Consider the following 24,123-nt stretch of genomic DNA (forward strand, 5'->3'; position numbering starts at 1 on the left):
TATACTTCCAAACTGGCAATGTTATAGTTTAAGAAAAAAGACAATTATGCTATTTTGAAAATGAAAAAATAAATCTTCAAGTTTTCTTTTCTTTTTTTTTTATGTGTGTGTATGTATACATTACCAAAAAACAGTGTTCAAAAGTAGGATTTCAAAGGATTAAAATAAAAGAGATTTATAATTAAAATATAGTGTTTATAAAAAAAGTTTGTATGAAATTCATACAATAAAGACTGTCATACATTGATTAGACTGGACATTGAACAAATTATGAATAATATAACAACTAAAGAAAAGAGTTTCTTCAATGTATCAGCATCAGAGCGTTTTCTGGTTTAATTTGCCATAGTCTTGACTATTTTTTGCCAGTAAACTCATGTGAAGAAAAAGAAATATATCTTCATCTTCCATGTAATAGATGCTTAATAAGTATGCTGATTGATTAAAGTTATTTATGAAGAACTCTTCCCACAAGGTCAAACAGCCCACTGAAGAATCCATTACTAGAAAGGTGCTTTCTGTGGTGTACTTTTTGATTAGAACTGCTGTTATAGATATCTCCTTTTTCAGGAAGAAAATTCTTAAACTACACAAGGAGACAAAGTATATGAAACACCATTTTTGACTTGTGCAATGTAGTGTAAAAGACTGTGATTCCTAAAGAAGGGAAATAAGATGAACCTATCATTAGCCCAGTTCACCATGTGAATGTAATTTCAAGACTGTAACTCAGAAAAGAGGAACCCCAAAAGAGTTCAGCAATCTGCCCAAGTTGAGAAGGTAGACAGTAGAGTTGGAGAGGCTGAGGCAACTATCATTTGCGGGACAGAATACCTGAGAGAAGGAGGATGCTTACAGAACACACCAGGGATCTGAAGCAGAATGCCCTCAAGCTTTTGAGAACAGAAATACCCAAGGCTAGAAAAAGAGCTAATGTTAAGCAGTAGGTTACAAAAGTCCTAGACCTCACAAAGGACTGGGAATAGTTTATGTTCATCCTAGTAAAAGTGGAAAGACCTCCTACAGGAAATACTGGGTAGAGGCTTATGAAGAGTATTATCTTAGTGGCACACTAGCTGCAGTCTTAAGTTGCTCTAAACTTACCCTGGCAAAGCTTAAAAGCAAGACTTTTTCAAAGGATCCAACTGATTTCAATTATTTAAATCTAGCCAGAATGAAGCCAACACTTTTAAAAGAATATAACAACATAAAATTCACATTGACTGGCAACCCACATTAATATATATATATATATCAGGCATGGAAAGAAGAAGGAAAATACAAGACACAGCTAATAAAAATCCATCAATAAGAACACATCCAGAAGTTAGCAAATGAGGACATTAAATTCTGTAATATAAGTGCTAAGTATGTTCAACATAATAGAGAAAAATCTGAAGATCATGAGGAGAGAAAGAGAAGATATCATAACACTAAAGCAGAACTTCTATATATGAAAAACAGTATCAGAAATGATAATTCACTGTATGTAAAAGCAACAGTTACTACTTTGGATAATATTAAAGGAATATGTGAAAAATGGAAAGTCAATGACTCCTATTATTTTAAACTTTATGTACAGCCCATTTTTAGCAGTTTGACTGCTATCTTTCCAGACTTTTATTCACCTGCATAAATAAGTATATCTTTAATACTATTTGAAATGATGAAATATTGATGCAATAATTGTTTTATAGTTATAATTCATAGGAATCTGTGAGTATTTTTAACTTTGAATAAGAATTTTAATAGATTTACCCAACATTCTATATGCATATTAGATTTATAAATTTACTCTCAAGTATCAGGAATATGCTTTCATCAAAGATATATAAAGAGGCACTAAAGATACTTTCAAAAGAGATATTCAAATATATTTCAGCACATTTATCATGAGTGATATCAAGACGTAACTTTCCAAGATACTACTTTAAAATTCTGCTATGCATTATGAAATGTAGTTTGGAAATACAGGGGGGTTGGGATTGTTTCGATTACTTTCATAATTAGAGTGTTGGCAGATTTGAATGTGTAGTCTAAGACGTGGTAATAACTTCTCAACAGAACAGTTAGGTTTAAGGTAAAGATGGGGAAAATAGTTGAGAAAGAATCAGTGGATGAATATTTCTAGTTTGTGAATCAAGAATTCTGAGGAGAAGGGTCTAAAGAGAGCTGAGGCTGGGCAGTCCACAGAAGCTCAGTGATAAAAGGTCTTGGATGCATTTGTAAGGGCTCCATTGCTATTTATAGATTCTTACATTGTAGATTCTAAGTTTGTTATTTAAATTATAATCAGTTAAGGCTTACTATTGAAATCTTAGGTTTTCAAATTATTAAGTAATATTTGTTATATCTTTTGACACTTGTTTTGATATTTTTTTGGTTATTTTTACCTTATGTTTTAAGCATTTCAGTAGACTCAGGATTTTAGAACAGTGAGAAAGAATAAAAACATATATGATTCATTTGTATAGTTATGAATAGAACATGATAGATTTTAAATTGGAAGTCTGTTTCAGGGATGTCTGAATTAACTTACTCTCCAAGAAAAACCTGTTGGTATTCTAAGAATGAATCACCATGTGAAACGTAGTGAAGACAAGTTGAACAGTATATAATACTTTATAAAGATATGGTCAGTATGTTTTTATTGAAAAAATTTCAGAGAAACAATAGATTGAACTCTTGAAATTATTACTGGTACTGGTCAGTGAGATTAATGATAATATTTATATATTGAAATGTGTTCTATCACAGACTGCTTATTCCTCAAACCATAACTCTTGAATCAATTTTGCCCTTTTCCTAATTGTCTTATAATTGTCTTATAACTTGGGTGTTCAAGGTGCCAGGTGACAACCTTTATCTCTTCCTTCTGAGTGTGCTGAAAGTTCCCTAAAAATATCCTCCTGGTGGAAGTTCCTATGGGATAGGACTTCATGAACCAAGGTACCCCCACTTCCACTAAGGATCTAATTGTCTAGAGCCCTCTTTTGGACTGGAAAGAGTCATGCCTTTTTCTTTGGAGAGAGATTTGCTCTCCTGGCGTTTTTTACTGGGATGGGAATGAAGAGGGTTGGTCACAAAAGTAGATCTGAATGACAAAGAAAAAACTTTGCAACTGCATTTTACAAAGCCTTTACACCTAAGGACCCATAGCAGTGAGTTACCCTGCTCTCATCTTAGATCCAAACCTTCTGCAGAGGTAGGTGGAATACAGTATTCAACTTCTGTCAAGAGTAAAGATGAAATTCTAATCCTAACTCTCACAGAGAAGAGTCAGAAAACAGCTAAAATAAATACCAGTCTCAACTAAAATAAAAAATCTGGGAGATTTGGGATCCCTAGAAAACTTACCGCTGGCCTCCATTTGAGGCCTCAGAATCAGAGAGCTGCAGGGGAGTGGGGCAAGGTGAGTTGCCGCAGTCTGGCTGGGCATAATCAGGAGCCACTTGTCAAAAGAAACTAACTTTATTTTTAGAACCACACATGCCAAACAAAACTGCTCCTCAGGAAAAACCCTCAGAGCCCAACTGCCACCACCAGCTTCCCACAAGCCTCTCTCCCCACCACAAGCCTCTCCACCTCCCACAATCCTCCTGCTCTTGAGGCCAAATCGCTGGGTCGCGTGGGCGGAGCCAAAATAGTCCCCCAGTGAGCAGCTCCATGGTCTCAAAGGGCAGGGAAACAGCCCGATGAATATCACCGCAGAGGAGCCAATCAGGTAGATCTTGCTGGGCGCTGTGAGCCAATCATCAGCTGGCAGTCTGAAAGTTTGCTGGGGCCCCTTCGGCTATGGCTCTCAACAGTGAATCATTTTAGAGATCCCTCTGTGATCTCTAAAAATGTTAACCTTTCCTGCACAGTGGAGCATGCCTGTAATCCCAGCTACTTGGAAGGCTGAGACAGGGAGGATTTTGGGTTCAAAGCCAGCTTCAGCAATTTAGCAAGACATTAAGCAACTCAGGGAGACCCTGTCTCTAAGTAAAATGTAAAAATGGGCTGGGAATATGGCTCTGTGGTTAAGTGCCCCTGGTTTCAATCATCAGGACCCAAACAAACAAACAAACAAACAAAATGTCAACCTAAAAGGCAAATTTTAGTTACCAATGATTGGTAACTTCATTATCAATCTCTTCTTTTTTTTACATCAAGCGTAAAGACGAAGAGTTTGAACAAAAGTGAGTATAGCGACTGCAAATCCCAAATTCTACTTGCCTAGAATAAGTGCTCTCAAATGGCATCCAAGGGATCTGGTTTCATAAATTAAAAAATACAAACAACAAGAATAATGGGGGTCCAGCAAACCAGTTGTTACAATTGTATAAGTCAACAAAAATAGCAGACTGTTGATTGACAGTTGATTACTTATTTATATGTCCCAGGTAAACATTGAGACAAGCAGGACATTGTATTCTCCTCATTATTTATCACCCTGATAACATCATTACATTTAGAAGGAACTAACTTGAAATGGTTAAAGATTAAATTAACCAGATCTTGAGACTTTGGAATATTGGAGGCTAAAACTACTATCCTGCAACTCATGTATAAGGGCCTAATAAGTTTGTCTGACACCCTTGCCCCTCCTTTTTTATTTATGTTATCAGGACAAAATTCTAATACTTTAGTTTCATGATTTGGAGTCATACAACACATCACTTCATGAGATAAACTAAGGGCTACAATCAGATAACACATTGCTTCATGAGATAAACTAAAGGCTACAATGAACCAAGCAGAGAAGGATGGTTTTATAGACAGGGAAAAAAAAAAAAAGAAAGGAGAAAGAAAACCCCAAAGCCAACTGGTGATTCTAAAGTTACTTTCCTTTCAAGGAGGACATAAGAGGGACAGGCAGACAGAATAATAGAACAATAACTGATTGGTTAATATAGAGTTACTTGGGGTTGCCTTTTTTAATGTAAGGATTAAGGCAGAGAAAACTTCATTACTATGTCATCTGAAAGTTTGGGAAATTAACCATTATTCTCTTATCCATATTTCTTGAGAGGTTAAATAAACAGCCTCATTTTAGCTTGTTGAAAAGAAACTTTATTGTGCATAATTCCATTTTAATTTTAGCCTAGTGCAGGTGGGTAGACCCAAACAATGAATTTCTATAATGCTTATTTAACAGTACCAGGAATTAGATCAAAAACTTTACATAACTCATTTAATCAATATAACAACTGTTAGAGATAGCTAATTTTATTATCAACCCCATTTTTGTTTCAGGTAAGTTTACTAAAATACAAGAGATTACTAAATACAAGAGATTAGACAACTTTCCCAAGGACACACACAAATACATGCAAAAGCCATCAACTTAATAATTTGTCCCTGGAGCCTGTAAGCATTATAATACATCACCCACATAAGGAAGTGGTTTTTCTATGTCTCATAAAAATGACATATGCATATAGAAAATATTGGCCAAATCATATTTATGAATTGGAAATAAAATTTATATACAAGAAAAAAAGAAAGAAAAAACAAAATAAACCTCTCAGTAGTTCATTTATTCACAGGTAAACCTGTTGACTGAAGTCAAACATGCTAGAGAAATTAAATTATCTTGTGGTGTGATGGATAGAGTACCAAAGCTGTTTCCTGATCTGCAGCTCCTACTGTGCCTCTGGGCATGTCTCCTAATACTGTGTATATTAGTTTTTTTCCTCTATAAATGGGAAAGTTTGTACTAAATTAGTTTCAAGGTACTTACTTCTTTTCCATTTTAGATTTCCTTCTTTTTTAAGAATATGAACAATTTTTTATAATAAAGTTAAAATGAATACATTTTCATTGCAACATAATCCATACTGGAGAATCATTATTTGTGAGCAACGTGAATTCATGTTTTCTCTGTGATGGCCAATTTGGAGAAGTATTAGTAAAATGACTTTCTATCTTTTATACAATTAAGAGAAATGATCCAGTGAGAGTTCATTGACTAGAAAGCTCAAAACCAAATATGAAACTACCTTCGCAGCACTGGATCATCACTGTTTCCTTTAGAAGTGTTCCAGTACAAATTCCAGCACAATGTATATAGTGGACACTGGATATATACTATTTCTTTTAATAGATACAGTTCGAAACCCTCCTCCCTCCTTCATTTTGTTATAAACACTACATCTACTGCCATCTGGTGTTCAAAAGCAGTAGAAAGTTTTACAAAAGCATAAACAAGGGTGAAGGTAAACTTTGCTGGTGTTCAGACATAAGATCTGGTTTTAGAGGAAATAAAGACAACTACTTCTGACTGTTTATGAGAACAATTTTCTAAGAGTTAATTATGGCAAATAGACTTACAGATCTGATTTGTTTTTTTTCCTTCTTGCCTCCTTCCCTCCCTTCCTTCTTTCCTTTTGTTGAAAAATTCACACCAAAATAGAAAGATTTCTACCACTATTCTTACTATTTAAATGGAGTGGTATGAACTATAATCTGGAAACAGTCTCCACACTGCTCTGTCAATCTCAGTGTTACCAGCTCCAACTAATTCTCCACATTTCCCCATTGAATGGGTGACCTCAGGATCAAGTTCTGATTCTGTATTGTATCTGTATCTCTAGCATCAAGATCTTTGCTCTTGCACTCTACTGTGCTGGAGCAGTCTGCCTTAACACCACTACCTGAGCCACCTCTATCATCCTGCATATCTTAAAGACCACATTCTTTTTTTCTTTTTTTAGTATATTTTTATTTTTTAGTTGTAGTTGGATACAATATCGTTATTTTATTTTATTTTATTGGTTGTTCAAAACATTACATAGTTCTTGATATATCATATTTTACACTTTGGTTCAAGTGGGTTATGAACTCCCATTTTTACCCCGTATACAGATTGCAGAATCACATCAGTTACACTTCCATTGATTTACATATTGACATACTTGTGTCTGTTGTATTCTGCTGCCTTTCCTATCCTCTACTGTCCTTCCTCTACTGTCCTTCCTCCCCTTCCCTCCCCTCCCCTCCCCTCCCCTCCCCTCTCCTCCTCTCCTCTCTCTCTACCCCCTCTACTGTAATTCATTTCTCCCCCTTGTATTATTTTTCCCTTTCCCCTCACTTCCTCTTGTATGTAATTTTGTATTTTATTTTATTATGTGGTGCTGAGGATCGAACCCAGGGCCTTGCACGAGCTAGGCGAGCTCTCTACTGCTGAGCCACAACCCCAGCCCAAAGATCACATTCTTTAAATCCTACTTGACCTACAAAGTATGGGTTAGATTCTTTTCCACCACGTTTCTATTAGGCCCATCTTTCCCTTACCAAAACAAGCCTCACATTTTATTATATTTGCTTTTACCAGTGCCAGCAAAAGTTTCCCAGAAAACATGATGCTTGAGCTGGATCAGGGAAGTTGCTCAAGAATTAGTCAGGTGGATGGGGTTGGAGAGAGACATTCCAGGCACAGAGGGTGGGGTCCGGGTAGGGGGCTGGGGGGGGTGGGCAGAGAGTATGCAAAGATAGGTCCCTTTGTGAGACTTCAGGCTTCTTGGTTTCTCTGAAAATGAAAGTTAGGAAGCCCCTGGGAGAATAAAGAAAGATAAGCCCAGCGGGAAGGGAACATGTTTATAGGAGGGCTGCAATATACCTTGCTGAGTTGTACTCCATAAGAATGGGAGTCATTTAAATTTTTTTGAAAATGTGAGTTGTCATCTTCATGTTTGATTTTTTGATTCTTTAATAAAAGAAAAATTATTCTTTAATAAAAGAAAAAATATTACTCTGGCAACACTGGGAAGGATGGTTTGATCAATAAAACAATGGAGAAAAAATAGAAACAGACAAATGGAGTGTAAGTGAAGGAGCATGATAAGAACTGATGGGTTTTCTGTTTAAGTAGATGTGAGAGGAATAAAATAATTACTGGATCCAGATAGGACAGAAGTCTCTAATATATATCGGAAGGGATTTTTATTGTTGTTGTTTTTCCTGTTCTTGTTTTGTACTTGGGATTGAAACCAGGTGTGTTACCCAGTGAACCACATCCCGGGTCCTTTTTATATTTTTGACACAGGGTCTCACTGTGTTGCTCAGGGGCTCACTAAGTTGCTAAGCCTGGATTTGAACTTGTGATCCTCCTGCATCAGCACTCCCTCACCCCCAACACACTTCCCCAAGTCTCTGGGATTACAGACATGCACCGCCTGGCCTTGCTAAATCAGAAGTGTTTAACATGGGTGACAATTAGTGCTACTTCTGGTTTTATTAATAAACCTTCCTTTACCACAAAAAAAAGGAGTATTGCAGTAGAAATAGTTCTATTGGGGGAAGATGATGAGTAGAGGTTTACAAATAGTGAGTTCAAGATACTATGGGATATCCAACTGGAAGCATTTAGGAAGCTGAATATGTGCATAAATTCATTTGAAAATTACCACATATAACATTTAAAACCTACATTTTATATTTTTAAAATCTAACTTTAAAACCAAAGGAGGGGTCTGGGGTTGTGGCTTAGCAGTAGAGCATTTGCCTAGCACGTGTGAGGCCCTGAGTTCCATCCTCAACACTACATGAAAATAAATAAATAAAATAAAGGTATTGTGTCCAACTACAACTATATATATATATATATATATATATATATATATATATATTCACACACACACATATGCACACACATATATAAAATAAAAATATAAATATATATAAAATATATACTATATAATATAAAAGGAGTACATGGAAAATATTCTCAGAATAAAGTAGTATTTTTAACAAAGGAAAATATTTGTCAGACTCTTTTTGTATCTAATAATGCTTATTTTCAAAATTAAAGAGTTAAAATGATTTCATTTGCAAAATCCAATTACATGTAATTATTTTCTTGACTTATACTTATCATTTTAGAGACCCATATTTGGTGGCACTACACAGAGAGGAGAAAATATGTCCAGTATATCCTGGGATTCTATGTACCACAGTTGGTAAGAGGTAGAGGACACTGCATTGGCGCCCATCTTTGTTCTGGAATAGTAGACCCATTTTGTAAGTTAGAGGTAGTATGGGCTACTAAGGGCTCATAGTTGAGATCCTACTTTGAAACTGTCCTTAAGTGGAGGTAGTGGCCTCGCACAATGTTATGACCCCTCCTGGAGCAGCCTACGTCCAACTATGGTTAACATAGCAGTATAACTGTTCTGTTTCTTCCCAGGAGCCCACTGAGGCTGCTGTTGCAGGTGCAGGGCTGCTCAGCCTCTTCTGCCCAATCTGGATTTCTTGCTTCCTCTCAGCTATAATTCTGGAGAATACATCCCACTGAACTTCCATACAAATCTTTCTGACCCCTCAGTACTGGAAGTAGTTTACATTGCTTCGTAATGTTTAGAGAAGTGGAGTTCATTGCCCTATGTTGTATCATTCTGGGACAACTTTGGGGGTTTTGAGAGAAATAGTCTCCCGCTTCTAGCATTTGGCACTATTTCTGCCTTTACAATGAAAGGTGAAAAAAACAAGGCAGGAGGCCAGAGAATGAATTGGGTGATTGATACATTGGAACAGCTGTGGCAAGGAGACTGGAGTGCTCTCCAAGCCAACTACACGGCTGTTTATAATGGGGCTGAAGGTGGGAGGTACTGAGCCCTGTTGTAGAGAAATCAGAAGCTGAGGACAAATGAAAACTCCCCTATTGACTGGTTCCAGTCATGGCACAGCACTGGTAACCCCTCATCTGGAGGGACTAATATTCTTTTCACTAAACTATTTTAACCATACGCTTTGTAGTGTGATTAAAACCTATAATGTGTTTTGGGGGCTTAACACAGTGGTAGAGCATTTTCCTAGCTTGGGTGAGCTATGAGTTCAAACCCCAGCACCATGAAATAACAGGAAAAAACACGTAGTGTATCCCAACTTAAACCACACAATCAGATGCAGGTAAACTGAGATCCAGTTGACAAAAGTGTTTTTACTGACCTCTTGGGTCTGTGATTTACATTAAGCCATATTACCATAAGCACCAGCCTCATGGGAACTGAAGAAGGGAGAGGATGGAGATAGACGGCTGAATTGCTGGCCATTGGCTCATGGTGGTATTTCATTATCTACACCAGAGGGGTTTTGAAGTCTCTCATAGTTGGCATTGACAAGTAGAATTGTCAAGAAAGTCATAGTTCTCAAGAAGCAAAATCATAATGATCAGTTTGACTAATTTATTGATTTTTTAGTGCTCTTCCCTCAATTACTTTGCTTTCGTGTCTTGTGGTGAATTCACTTTGTAATAGGCCTGGTCATCGACTGCAAAATAATGAAATATTATCTTGTTTCTTCTCTTGTATTTAAGTTCAAAATTCTTACACTTAAACAGAGCTAAACAAATATATTTATGGTCAGCTTCAGAGACAGGGAAAGTTTGCTGAATGTGTGATCATGAGTCACTTAAGCATCATTCTCTCTTCTCTTGTCATGGGAACAAGAATTCCTGCCTCACATGAGTCTGTGAGGATGAGTAAAATCATATCTATAAAACAGTATAACGCTGAGCTTCGTACACAGAACACATAGCTAATGGTCAATGTTAAACACATAAAGAAATAGAGAAATAGCCTTGTTGCATTTTCTCCACATGCCAGTCCTGGGAACATAGTAACCACATTAAATCTTCATAACAACCCAGGAGTTAGACATTTTTATATTCCGATTTTACAGAAAAGGTATTGAAATTTATCTTAAATAAATTTTACACAAATTAATAAGTGGAATATCTGGGATTTTAATGTCATCTATGACTCCAGAGACTTCTTTTGATCACATGAAAACAAAAATCAACCATCAAATAGGAGAAAAAGGGAAAGGAAGGGGAAGAGAGAGACAGATAAAAGAAGTAGTTTCTTTAGGTTGTTTGAAGATGAACTAGTTCTTTTCATTTCAAAGGCCTAGGTCCATGCAGTATTCTGTGACTGGAAGGCCACCCACACTCTTTGCCGTATATCTGTCATCAATTATTGCCGTGCAGTCCGGCTGCAGCAAAATAACTGGGGGGTGACCAATAACTTGTGTACATTGATACAGCAGGAGTGGGAGCCGTTTATTGTAGGATAGGAGGGGGTATATATTCATTCCACACAGCTTATCTTAATTAACATAAACTAGATACAGCAGTCAACCAATAAGGAATCTCCACACTTAATGGCTCGCTGGCGTTACTTCACAAACCACTCCCTCTGGCAAAATGCCAGGAGCCATCCTGACTTTTTTTTACAGACCCTAACAAATTATTTCTCAGCTTGAAGCCAACTCTCAAGACTGAGTCAGACTCTCCCTGTCTTACAGTGTCACAGTACATTGAACTTCTTTTCCATCATACTTGTATATTAACTAATTGTATAAGTATTTTATCAGTCTAACCAGTTAAACAAAAGCTGTGTGAAAATAGAAATTATGGGGGCTGGGGACATAGCCCAGTTGGTAGAGCACTGGCCTTGCATACAGAAAGTCTTCAGTTCAATCCCCAGCACCACAGGAATGAAGGAAGGAAGGAAGGAAGGAAGGAAGACAGACAGAAAGAATCTACTTTATTTTTTTCCTTAATATAATCTAGTGCTAAAAGGTGTCTCGTGAGGAGAAGAAACCCAGTTGTTAAGTGAACTAATGACACAATAAAGAATAACAGGAGTTAGACCGGAGAAGATGGGCAAGATGATGGCAAGATCCTCCAGGAAAAAGTGAGTACAGTACACACAGGAAGTGAGAAAGAAAATGGTGCGTAAAAGGGTTAAGATCAGCAGGATGATTTTTATGTGTACAAACTTTTGCCTTTTTATAAGGAAACTGGCCATTGAATAAGATCCATCCTAGTCCATCATTGAATCATTTCCACTTGATTGCATCTGCAAGAACCCTGCTTCCAAATAAGATTATATTTTCAGATATTGAGGGTTATGATTTGAACATATCCTTTGGTGTGAAACAGTTCTACCCAGAACACAGGGCTAGAGTCAGCATTACTGTTTTGTCTACCTAGAATAATTAGATTTCAGATCTTAGTATGGTTAACTCTTTCTGGTTAACTCTTTTTTGAGGAAGAGAGTGAATGGAGATGAATTTGAAAAGATAAGCAGAAACATGGGGGGACTGGTATGACAGGATAAGGAGATTAGCCTTCACTCTACCAGTGATGGAAAACTAGTTTGCTGTTGTCCAATGTGCAGTTTGATTCATGAAGTTTCTTTGCATAGGATAATAGAGAATCAAGGGCAAAATTCATAGCCCAATTCTAACAAGTACAAGACTTCCATGGTGTGAATAGTTACCTTATTTTTTAAAAATTCATATTTTTAAATGACAAATAAAATTACATATTTATCCATGAGGTACAATAGAAAGATTAACTCAAGTTGGTTAACATATCCATCAAACAATCATTTAAAAATATATTTCCCTTCCTTATTTTTAATTCACTTTCTTTTTTATATTAAAAGCTAAATCATAGCTTATTTCTGCAAAAACCACGTCCTTGCCTATCACTTCCACTTTGTTTTCTACACTCTCCCCCTCACTTCCATTCAATCTCATGGGTCTTCATTCAGATCTTAAATCTAAATCTGTTCCAAACAGTGTCTGTTTTCTAGGGCTGACAAAATAATAAATAACATAAATTGGTTACCTTAAAATGTCAAAAATTTTTCTCTCAAAGTTCTGGGGACTAGAAATCTAATATCAGGGTTTTGGCAGACTAGGTTTGTGTGTGTGCGTGTGTCCTCTGGAGTTCTTGGTAAACATTCTCTATGCTTCATGCCTTTTCCTAGCTTTTGGCAGTTGTCAATAATTCTTCGAGTTGCTTGGCTGGGTTACTGTGTACAAACTTTTGCCTTTTTATAAGGAAACTGGCCATTGAATAAGATCCATCCTAGTCCATCATTGAATCATTTCCACTTGATTGCATCTGCAAGAACCCTGCTTCCAAATAAGATTATATTTTCAGATATTGAGGGTTATGATTTGAACATATCCTTTGGTGTGAAACAGTTCTACCCAGAACACAGGGCTAGAGTCAGCATTACTGTTTTGTCTACCTAGAATAATTAGATTTCAGATCTTAGTATGGTTAACTCTTTCTGGGTATTCAAACACCAGTTCAAACGTTACCTTCTTAAATTAATACTAACACCACATCAAAATGTCCTCTCTTTCTCTGACCACATACTTCATGCCTTATATCTTTGTTTCCTAATCAGTCTTTCTTTATGAAGATTTTACTTGTACATTAGTGTAATTTTTTTTTCCTGTGTCCTCTTAATCTCTGAAAAAAGCAGTGACTCTGTCTGAATCCACTGAAAACCTAGCACCTAGAATATTGTCTAGGATGGAGTGAATTCTACAAATATTTCTCAATGAAACTTGTTTTATATTTTGTTTGTTTATGGGCATAATAATACTAGTGAATAACGTATATTCACAAAAATCTCCCTGGCATATGACAATTTGTGTTTATTGCTAGTCAGGAATATACTGGCTGTTGAATGTTGATGTGGGCTGAACTTACTCACGTATTTGGAGATTAACTGGCTGTGACTAATCAGAGGATCTAGGCTGGGACAGAGGGCAAATCAATTCTACTGGACAGATCTGTTATCATCCAGCAGACTAACTTAGGCATGTTTTTAGACAAAGACATCAACTGCAAAAACCAGGTCAAATGCTTATGTGTAAGAACTCTGATGGCCCAACTTCAGAACGGGTATGTAGAATTTTTCCACATTCTTTCGAACAAAACAAGTCACATGTCTAAGCTTAGATTCATTGGTTAAGAAATGAACTTATTTCATTACTGAATGAAAGAAACTCCAACACCACTAGGCAAAGGATATCAATGCAGGGAAGAGTGAAGTATTGTGGTCAGAAATTCCAATCTATCATCTAAGTGTTTTTGGAAGTCACTTTAATTCCATTATGGAACAAGATAGACACAAATAAATATCTATACAAATATAAGATTTACTGACTAAAGGAAGAAACATTTCACAGTTTTTACTTAGAAATATTGAAGTGTAACATCTGGGTATATAGGTTTCAATCTTATCTAGGCATATACTAGCGTGAGTCATCCTTAAATTGGTAATAATTATAATACCAATCCAAAGACATTCTTGTAAGGTTATAATGCTAATAAATATAAAGTGCTTAGCATAGTACTTGGCTTATAGGAACCATTCAATAAGTGATTCTATATGATTAGCTTCTGGGGATGTGTGATGGCAGGAGTAGAATTTATAGCATTACCCATAAAGTGGATTTTTTTTTTAATATTGGGAATTGAACCCAGGGCCTCTTAATCACTGAGCAATATCTGCAAGCTTTTATTATTTTTTTTATTTTGAAACAGAGTCTCACTAAATTACATAGAGCCTTGCTTAGTTGCTGAGGCTGGCCTTGAACTTGTGATCCTTCTGCATCAGCCTCCCTAGTCACTGAGATTACAGGTTTGAGCCACCATTCCCAACACCTAAAATAATTTTTATGAATGTTTCACTACTTTCAGTACTAAAGTGTTCAATATAAATGTGATAAAACATTTTTTTTAATGTTTGGCTTGATAGTTTTGCTTGATAATTTGGTTGAAAAAAATGTATTCCAAAAAATCAGCTATCCCAGAATATTTGTCACAATAGAATTTGCTCCAAGAAAATAAAATATTCTGCCATTTATTAAACTTTGAGTAAATTATTAATCTATGATAACCCTCTCTAATTTGTACTAATTCAAAATTATCATTAATTCAACAAGATCTACTTGGGATCCATCTTATTATCTGGAAAACATTACTTCAGAGGTACTCCTTCATTTAGATGTATTTGATGGCTCAAAGAACATCAAATGCTTATGAAGTCAAAGTTTCTCTGAAATTATATAAAAAAAATGTCGGTCATGGAAGGGTTTGTGAACAATCACTACCCAGAACATTGTGTCTGATGCATTTGCTACAGTTATTCTTTTCCATTATGAAACTATATGCTATATGAATGAGTGAAAAGGAAAGAAGATGGAGGAAAAGAGGAAAGAAGATACAGAAAGCACAGAGTAAACTGAGGGAAGCTAAAAGGGGAAGAAGTATGGAAGACATTAAATAAGAAAGGAAAAAAATTACTACTATTTTTTTATATAGAAGAAATTGATTGTCTTGTTTATTTATTTGTTACTCATTATGTCTTTCTATATGTGGAGCATTTCTCTTCTGCATAAATTTTGGGATCCCATGCTTTAGTTTCAATAACAGAAGCCATGTAAAAAAAATCATTAACTATATATATTAATTTTAGTAGATTTTACATATTTTTATATTGACATTATCAACATAGTTATCCATGTATTATTTTTTAAATGGACATAATATTGGTTAAAATTTTCCCATAGGAAAAAAATTGAATAAAAATATTCTTTTTCAGATTTGTTTGCGTCTTATTTTTATTTATTTATTTATTTATTTTGCTGTTCTGGGGATCCAACTCAGGGTTTTGTGCATGCTAGACAAACATTTTACCACTAAGCTGCACACCCAGCCACACCTCAGTAAGATCTAGAACAAGACAAAAAAGAACTTTTACCACTTTTATTCAGCAGAGTTATAGAAGTGTCATCCATACCAATCAAGCAAGAGAAAGAAACAAAGAGTACCTTAATTGGAAAAGAATAATTTAAGCTGACTCCACTAAAAGCTATTAGAAACTATAAATAAATCCAGAAAAGTTGAAATACATAAAACCAACAAAAATGAGTAGTGTTGCTGTATGTCAATAATGAATTGTCTGAAAAAGAAAATAAGAGAACAATCGTATTTACAATAATTAAAAATGCCTAGGAATAAATTTAAGTGAAGAGGTGAAAGATCTATACTATGAAATTTATATATATATATAAAAAGGGAGAGAACACAGAAAAGTAGAACGATGTCCATGTTCCTAGAATGTAAACTCATTATTGCTAAAATGTCCATTCTACCCAAATTGATCTACAGATTTAATGCGATCTCTGTCAAAATTCCAATGAAATTCTTTATAGAACTAGAAAAAACACACATGTAATCCCAACCACTTGGGAGGATGTGGCAGGAGGATCAAGCTCAAGACCCTAAGCAACTTTAGCAAGATCCTGTCTTAAAAATAAAAGTAGAAAGAATGGAGGACTAAGGGGGAAATTAACAGTTAAAAAACTTTTTTTAAAAGAAAATATGGTATAATGGAATACTATTTGGCTGTAAAAAGAATGAAATCTTGTAATTTGCAACAACATGGATAGAATTGGATATCATTATGTTAAGTTAAATAGAGCAGGCACAGAAAGACAGGAGCCACACGAGCTCACACATATGTACCATATAAAAAGTTGATTTCATAAAATTTGAGAATGGAATGATGGTTACCAAAGACTGGGGAAAGTAAGAGTGGGGAAATGTTGATCATGGGTCTGAATTATGATTAGATATGAGCAAGAAGTTCTGATGTACTATTACATAATAGTACATAGGGTAACCATAGATAATAATACATTTCAAAAACCTAAAAGGGATTTTGAAAGTTTTCACTATGAAGAAATGATAAGTGTTATGAGGAGATAAAATATTTTACCTGATTTAAACATTATGAGATATATATATATATATATATATATATATATATATATATATATATAAAAATAACAGGGTACTGCAAATATAACTTTTATGTATCAGTTAATAAATAATGTTTTTCCTCATTTTAAAACTAGAATTATTACTAGTCATTTCATGAATCATCTTGCAGCTCTTTTCCCTAATATTACATTACCTACTTGTTTTTTTTTTCTGGTTGTTGTTGTTGACTTTTCATTTATTATAATTTCTTTGAATGCTCTCTATATGTTCTGGTAATTGTGTAATCTAGAAATAACAATTTTACTTTATATATGATACTCTACTTTTTTATTGTGACATAAATTAAGATCTCTTATGAAATGGTGGTTCACACAAAAATGATAGTGACACTTATTTGCTTATTTAAAAAGAGGCCTGTTGCTCTGAGGTTGGTATTATTCATTTAAGGTTAGTTTATTCATAATATGTAGAAGGCTTTTCACTTGTTTGTAAATAAATATTAATATTTTCTTTCAATAGAAAAATGTATTTTTTGAATATATTATTGTCATAAACAACACTGGTAGACTTTCTGATGTGGTGCTGTCTTTATATATTTCAGATACTAAAGTTGATTGGGATACCTTTGCTTAAATGTTTTCTAATTTAAATTTTTATTATGTATATAATAATTTTCCTTAATGTCTATATATAGGATTTTTTTGTACTGTCTTTTATTTGTCAGTCTCAAGTAGATATGATATAATGAGTTCAGGAGGTTTTTCTTGGGTAGTTTACATAGAGATTTTATTTTTAAAAATTTAATAAGCCACCTGGCTCTGGTTACAATTTTTCATCAGAGACTAGCTTTCAGATTGTCATTTTGATTTATTTAGTGATCACAAATCCATCCATATTTCTCTATTTCTTATTTTATACATTCATGTGTGTGTGTATGTGTGTGTGTGTTTGTGTGTACTTTTAGTCTGTTTAATTCATGTATTAAAATGTATTAATACTAAATTCTTCCTATCATGTACTATTTCTCTTTAGAAACACATTTTTTTTATTATGTCCATTTCTATTATTATTTTATATTTCACTGATTCTCCTCTTATGCATGTAATTTTTGCTACTTTCTTTGTATGTATTTTATCTTGGTCTTTTGAACTAAATATTTAATGCATTAATTTGTCATACATACATATATAACATGTATGTATATTAATATACATATCTATCTTTATATCTTATTATATATACATATTTACTTTAAATGATTAGCAATATTTCAATTTGTATTGTTAGATTTAGAGTAACATTTTCATATATCTAATGCTATAATTCCCTCCTACAGCTTCCAGTCATTGATCTCTTACTCAGTGTTTAATCTACATTGGAATCCATTCATTTTATCTTTCATTTCAGTTGACTTTATCTCTAGGTTTCCCATTTGGATATGCAGAGTATTTTCAAAATCTCTCCTTATTATATTCTTCTGTTCCTTTACTTCTTTGTTTTAGTTATACTTTTAATGTCCATTTTAATGTCCTAGTTTTCTTGTCTCATAATTTACATAATAACTAAACCTGTATCTTTTTATTTCTAGTTGGCAGTCATATTTCCAGTTTCTTCCCTACCTAAATGAAGGATTTGATAGGATATTAGACAGCATTAATTTGATATTATTCACCATTGTATTTTAAATTTTATTATATTCCTTAAATATGGCATGCATTTAAACTATTTTCAGATTAGTATAATCTTTCTGAGGATTGTACTGAAGGGTATTGAAATCAAATACAGAGCAGCCTGTGATACAGGACAAAGACCTGTAAATTGAGTTCTCTCAGGCTCCCTTCTGTTGCTTCAGTTATGTGCTGTCTATTGTTCAATATCTAAAAATATTTTTGTCATACATTTTATCCACTTTTCTAGTTATTACAATGAGACAGCAATTTCCACAGCAGTTAATCCTTCATAAATGGAAACAGAAGACCCTGACTTCATTTTAAAATAGCTTTAAATAATTCCTGTTTCCCCAGCGATTGTATAACACACAAATGACATCTTAGAATTTATTTTTTTGTCTTTCATATTAGCATGTTTTATCCTTATGCACTAAGCCAACAAAGATGATCAGGGAATAACTAAGTGGAGAACATAACCATAACAGAGTAATGATATAAATAAAATGGTTTATAATTATTCAGCAATATAGAATATCTGTAGCATCTAGATTAATGACTATTATTCATATCAAAGAAAAGATAGGCACTTACAGGTAGTATTATGTAAGATGTCTGATATCTTAATAGTCACTTAGGTAAAACATTACAAAATAAAGCTACATATACAGACAACCCTGCAATGCAGCCTTACAGATGCCCATAAGTGCTTTCTATTTAATAATTCATAACATAGTTGGGATAGTATACCACATTTCCATTTCTTATTGAGATTGGTTTAAGAGTCAAAAGGCTTAGACATTACCATGGGGGCTATCCAGCTTTCTTCCACCAATATCAGAAACTGCGTTTAGAAAACTATGTTGATAATTCTGGTTAATTGAGGTGAATGCACAAAGAATATGACATAGTATATTTGAAGCATAGGCTGTAATTGGGAAAATGGGCCAATTGTTCTTTTTCATCTAAAATAATAAAAAGGTAATGTGATCATACTGGAGATTAATGATAGCTTTTCCAGGAAGCTGCTTGTAGCCTCTTGACACTTCTTGTCATTGGTGTTAAGAAAATAGACCAAAGTGGATTCATATCCTACAAACTGTTCCATCAGCACCAAACAGTGTCTCACCAGCATTTACCAATGACAAGGTGTGTCACAAGGTGAAACACAAGGTATTTCTTAAATATTCTGCAGTGAAAAAATTGCTCTGGATTTTCATAACTGAAGCTTTATAATGTTTTACATTTCTGTTTAGTGTTACTCTTCTGGTTGTTGCTCTGATGTACATCAATTTTCTGTAGAAAATAATGAAGGTCAATGTAACATAATGCACATGCAATCAATGCCTTGCAAGGCTTTTAATCAAACTTTCTTCCTGTATAGATCAATTGCTAATGAAAGTACCCAATTACTTTCCTCAGAATGTATTTGGGGATAGCATTAAGTGAAGAGAGTTTGATATGGTCACCTGTTTATAATTGTAGATTATTTATGAGACAATTCCTGTGTACATCAAATGCTGCTGCAGCAGAGATCCCCAGCAGACCTTGGCTCATTTTGCTTGGGTTGCAATGCAGTGGAATTTTTGAGTATACTGAAGAAAGCAATGTAAGGAGACAGCAATCTATTTAATAATTTAAGATTCAGGAGAAAAGCAGACATCTTAAGAATAAATCTTTGCCACTTTTCTGTGACATAAAAGAGAAATAAACAACATATCTCTTACTTAAACAGATGTTACTATATGGAGTCTTGCTTGTCCTAATTATGTCAACACTTTACCTGGATATAAAGAAGTTTCACTCAGTTGAAAGAAAAAATACTTTCTTTGACTAGATTTATCAAGCTTGAAAGAAAAAATTTAAAAAACATTTATTCAAATAGCTAGCCAAGGTAGCTCTTTTATATACTGAATCAGCATGATATACTCAATGATCAAAAGCAGTCTTACTTCACCCTGCACTGTTTTCTGGGCTCATAATAATTCTCTTACAATTAAGTGGTAAGGATCTTGGAGAGATTTAAGATAGGGTTAGAAACTGTTGCCTGTATTACCCATAGTTTTAGTAAAGAGTTAATTATTATGAGATAGCATGTTAGATAGTATTATGTTTTAAATATGAGGTAGTCTCCCAAAAGCTCATGTGTAAGACAATGCAAGAAAGTTTTGAGGTGAAACAAAAAGGTTTTGAGAGCCTTAACCTGATCAGTGTTTGATTCACTGATATGTATTACTGGGCAGTAACTGTAGGCAGGAAGGATGTCTTTAATTCCTTCTTTCATTCACTTCTTTCTATCTGAAGAAATAGAGGTAGGTCACTGGGAGCATGCCTTTGAGGTTCATATTTTGTCACTGGTGAGTGGAGCTCTCACTCTGTTTCCTGGTATCTATGTTCTGAGCAATTTTGGTCTGCCATACTCTTCCACCATGATGTTCTAGCTCCTATCATTTATGGCAATAGAGATGGAACTGGAAATCATCATGTTAAGTGAAATAAGCCAGAGAGAGAAAGACATGCACTGCATTATCACACTCATACTGTGGGATTTTTGAAAAGCTTATCTCATAGGAGAAAGGAGAATGGCAACTACTAGAGACTGGGAGAGTAGCAAGAAGGGTGGATGAGAAGAAGTTTGGCAACAGGTACAAAGAGAAGTTATTGAAACAACCTGTGTAAGTAAACCTGGAGGAGCTCAGGTTTGGGGAAGGATAGTGGAGAGAAGCATAGGAATGGCACAAGAAAGATATTAAGTGCTGCCAGATATTTATGTTTACAACATCACTAATCAGACAAATTCATTTATTTTTAGATCTATGTTGTCTAATAGAACTTTTTTTTTGAGACAACGGAAATGCTGTCTCAAATGATAGTTTGTACTATCATCGAATTAGATTTTAGAGAGATATTTATTGAATACCAGAAATATGACTATTGGGAATTTGAATCAGAATTTTAAAATTTTATTTACTTTATTTAATTTGCTTATTAATTTAAATTGGAATTGCTACATACATCTATCAGTGCAAATCTAGATAACTGATTCTTAATGATTAGTATATATTAAAATTACCTTGAGGTTTTGTTGACATCCCTTTATCTATGCCCCACACCATGATTTCTGATACAGGTGCTTTCATTTCTGAGATATTTTCGGACACCTAACAATTAACAATTTTAAAATTAAAGACATAGAAGAATCTTGAATGCAATTAAAATGAGATGATACATTATCTACTGAGTAATACCAGATTGAGGTCAATGGACTTCCCATATGAGGTCTTGGAGGTCAGAAAAGGGACAAAATATGTTTCAAATGCTAAAAGAAGAGAACTGTCAATTATAAATTCTAAATCTGTCTGGTGAATTTACCTGTCAGGAAGAAAAGGAAAATCAAAACATTCTCAGAGGGAAAAAAGAATTCATTACTAGCTGATATGACTCTTAAACATGGGCTAGACAAAAGTCTTCAAATAGAAAGAAATGAATGAAAGAAGGAATTAAAGACCATCAGGAAGAAAAACTAATAATTCAAAAGAACAGAAACATGGGTATATATAATGGGTTTTATAAATCATAAATGATAATTGGAGCAAAAACTATAACACCATTGGATTCCCAGGATGATGATATTTTATATATGGGGAGGATAAAAATATATGAATTGGAGCAGTTTACACATTTTATGCAAAATACTCCAGTAAACTCATAATTCACAGATAAGTTGATAAAATCAATATAGATAAATAGATAAATAGATATTGTAACATGCAAAACAACCACTAATAAAAATATATGTAAAGACATACACTTAAAAATAAAATAAAATCAACATTAAATCTTAAAATGTGTTTCAATATACTGAAGAAGGTAAAAGAAAAAAAAAAGGATTGAAAACAGAAGGAAAAAATCCAAATGGCAAACTTAAGTGCTAACATAACAAATCATGTTAAATATAACTGGTTTAAATATACCAATAAAAAGAGAATAAAAGACAAATTCGAACTAAAGACTTTTTACAATAAACTCCCTTCAGATTCAAAAGCATATGTAAGTTGAACATAAAATAGTAAAACAAAAAACGATGTAGCACACAAAACTTAATTTTTCAAAAGGAAGTATTGGCTGTGTTATTATCTGACAAAACAGACTTCAGAAAGATAGTAGCAACCAAGAGGAACAACACATACTATAAAAAGCAACCTAAATGGCAATCCTGCAAAGTTCTACATCAAATAATGAAACTTCAAAATGAAGCAAAATCTGATAATGCTGAAAGGAGGAATGGAAAAATTCAGAGTCCTAGCTGGAAATTTCAATAGTTCCCTCTTAGCATCTGATAGAACCTAGGACAGAAAATCCGCAAGGATATAGCCAGTCTGAACAGTACAGTGAATGAACACGCTTTAATTTACATACATGGAATACTCCACCAAATCACAGCAGAATACTCATTTTCTTCATGTGTCCACGGAGCAGTTACCAAGATGTAACTTGGTATCCTAGGCCATAGAACAAACCTTAGTACTCTTAGAATAATTGAAATTGAATATAAGGTGTTCTTTGGAGACAATGGATTTAAAATATAAATCAATACCAAAAACAACTGGAAAGTTTCTAAACATTAAGAAATGAAACAACACACCCCAAAAATTCATGGGTAAAAGATAGATCCTTAAAAGAAATATTAAAAATACACAGAACTGAATGAAAATAAAGATGTGATATATCAAACTATGTCAGATGCAACTAAAATAGGGTTATTAAGAAAATTTATAGCATTAAAATACATTAGATATGAAGAAAGGTCTCAAGTGAATAATCTAATTCTTCACGTCAAAGAAATAGAAAATTTAAAAAATATAAAACTAAGAGTAAAAAGGAAATATATTAGCAGAAATCAATAAAATTGGAAAAAAAGAAACAATAGGGGAAACCAATGAAACTAAAAGCTGTTTCTTTAAAAAGTCAATAAAATTGATAAGCCTCTAAATAAAAGTGAAATGTATTCTATATGAATGGACCAGAAGATTCAATATTGCTAATGTTGCAATAATCCCCAAATGATCTTTAAATTCAATGTGATTCTTATCAAAATTCCAGTTTACCTTTTTGCAGAAATTAACAAGCAGATCATAATTTGCTGTAGATACATGAGAGCCATAGAATAGCCTAAATCATCTTGAAAGTAGGAGACTAAGGCTGGAGGACACAAATTTCCTTGTTTCTCAACCTATTACACAGCTTCTGTAATCAACACAATTTGATATTTGCATTGAAGTCAAGGGACTAGAAAGTTCAAAAATAAACTCTACATTTATGGTCAACAGAATTTCAAAAAGAATGCCAAGACAACTTAATGAGGAACAAATGCACTTCAACATATAATGCCAGGATCACTGGGTAGCCACATACAAAAGCTTAATCTTAGACTCTCTCCTAAACCCTTACATGCCAAAAAATAAATGGAAAGCATAAACTTCAATGTAATGACTAAAATTATTACACTCTTTAGAGGAAAAGAAGACTAAATAATTGTGAACTTGGATTAGGCAATAGTGTCTTAAATAAAATACTAAAATCACAAGCAAAAGTTGGACTTCATCAAAATTTAAAAATTTGCATATTAAAAGACACAAGAAAGAGAAAACACAACTCATATCATGGGGAAATATTTGGAAATCTGACATCTGATATGTATATATTTTATGAGAAACAATGACAGATAAAATCTAAACTAAAAATGGGCAAAGGATTTGTGTAAATATTTCTCCAAAGAAGATATGCAGATGCATAGGAAACATGAAAATGTGGTCAAGACCATTAGCCACTAGGGATATGCAAACAAAACTATAGTGAGACATCACTGCATAT

Source organism: Ictidomys tridecemlineatus, chromosome 7 (assembly GCF_052094955.1).
Source record: "Ictidomys tridecemlineatus isolate mIctTri1 chromosome 7, mIctTri1.hap1, whole genome shotgun sequence".
In the NCBI taxonomy this organism is placed as follows: domain Eukaryota; kingdom Metazoa; phylum Chordata; class Mammalia; order Rodentia; family Sciuridae; genus Ictidomys; species Ictidomys tridecemlineatus.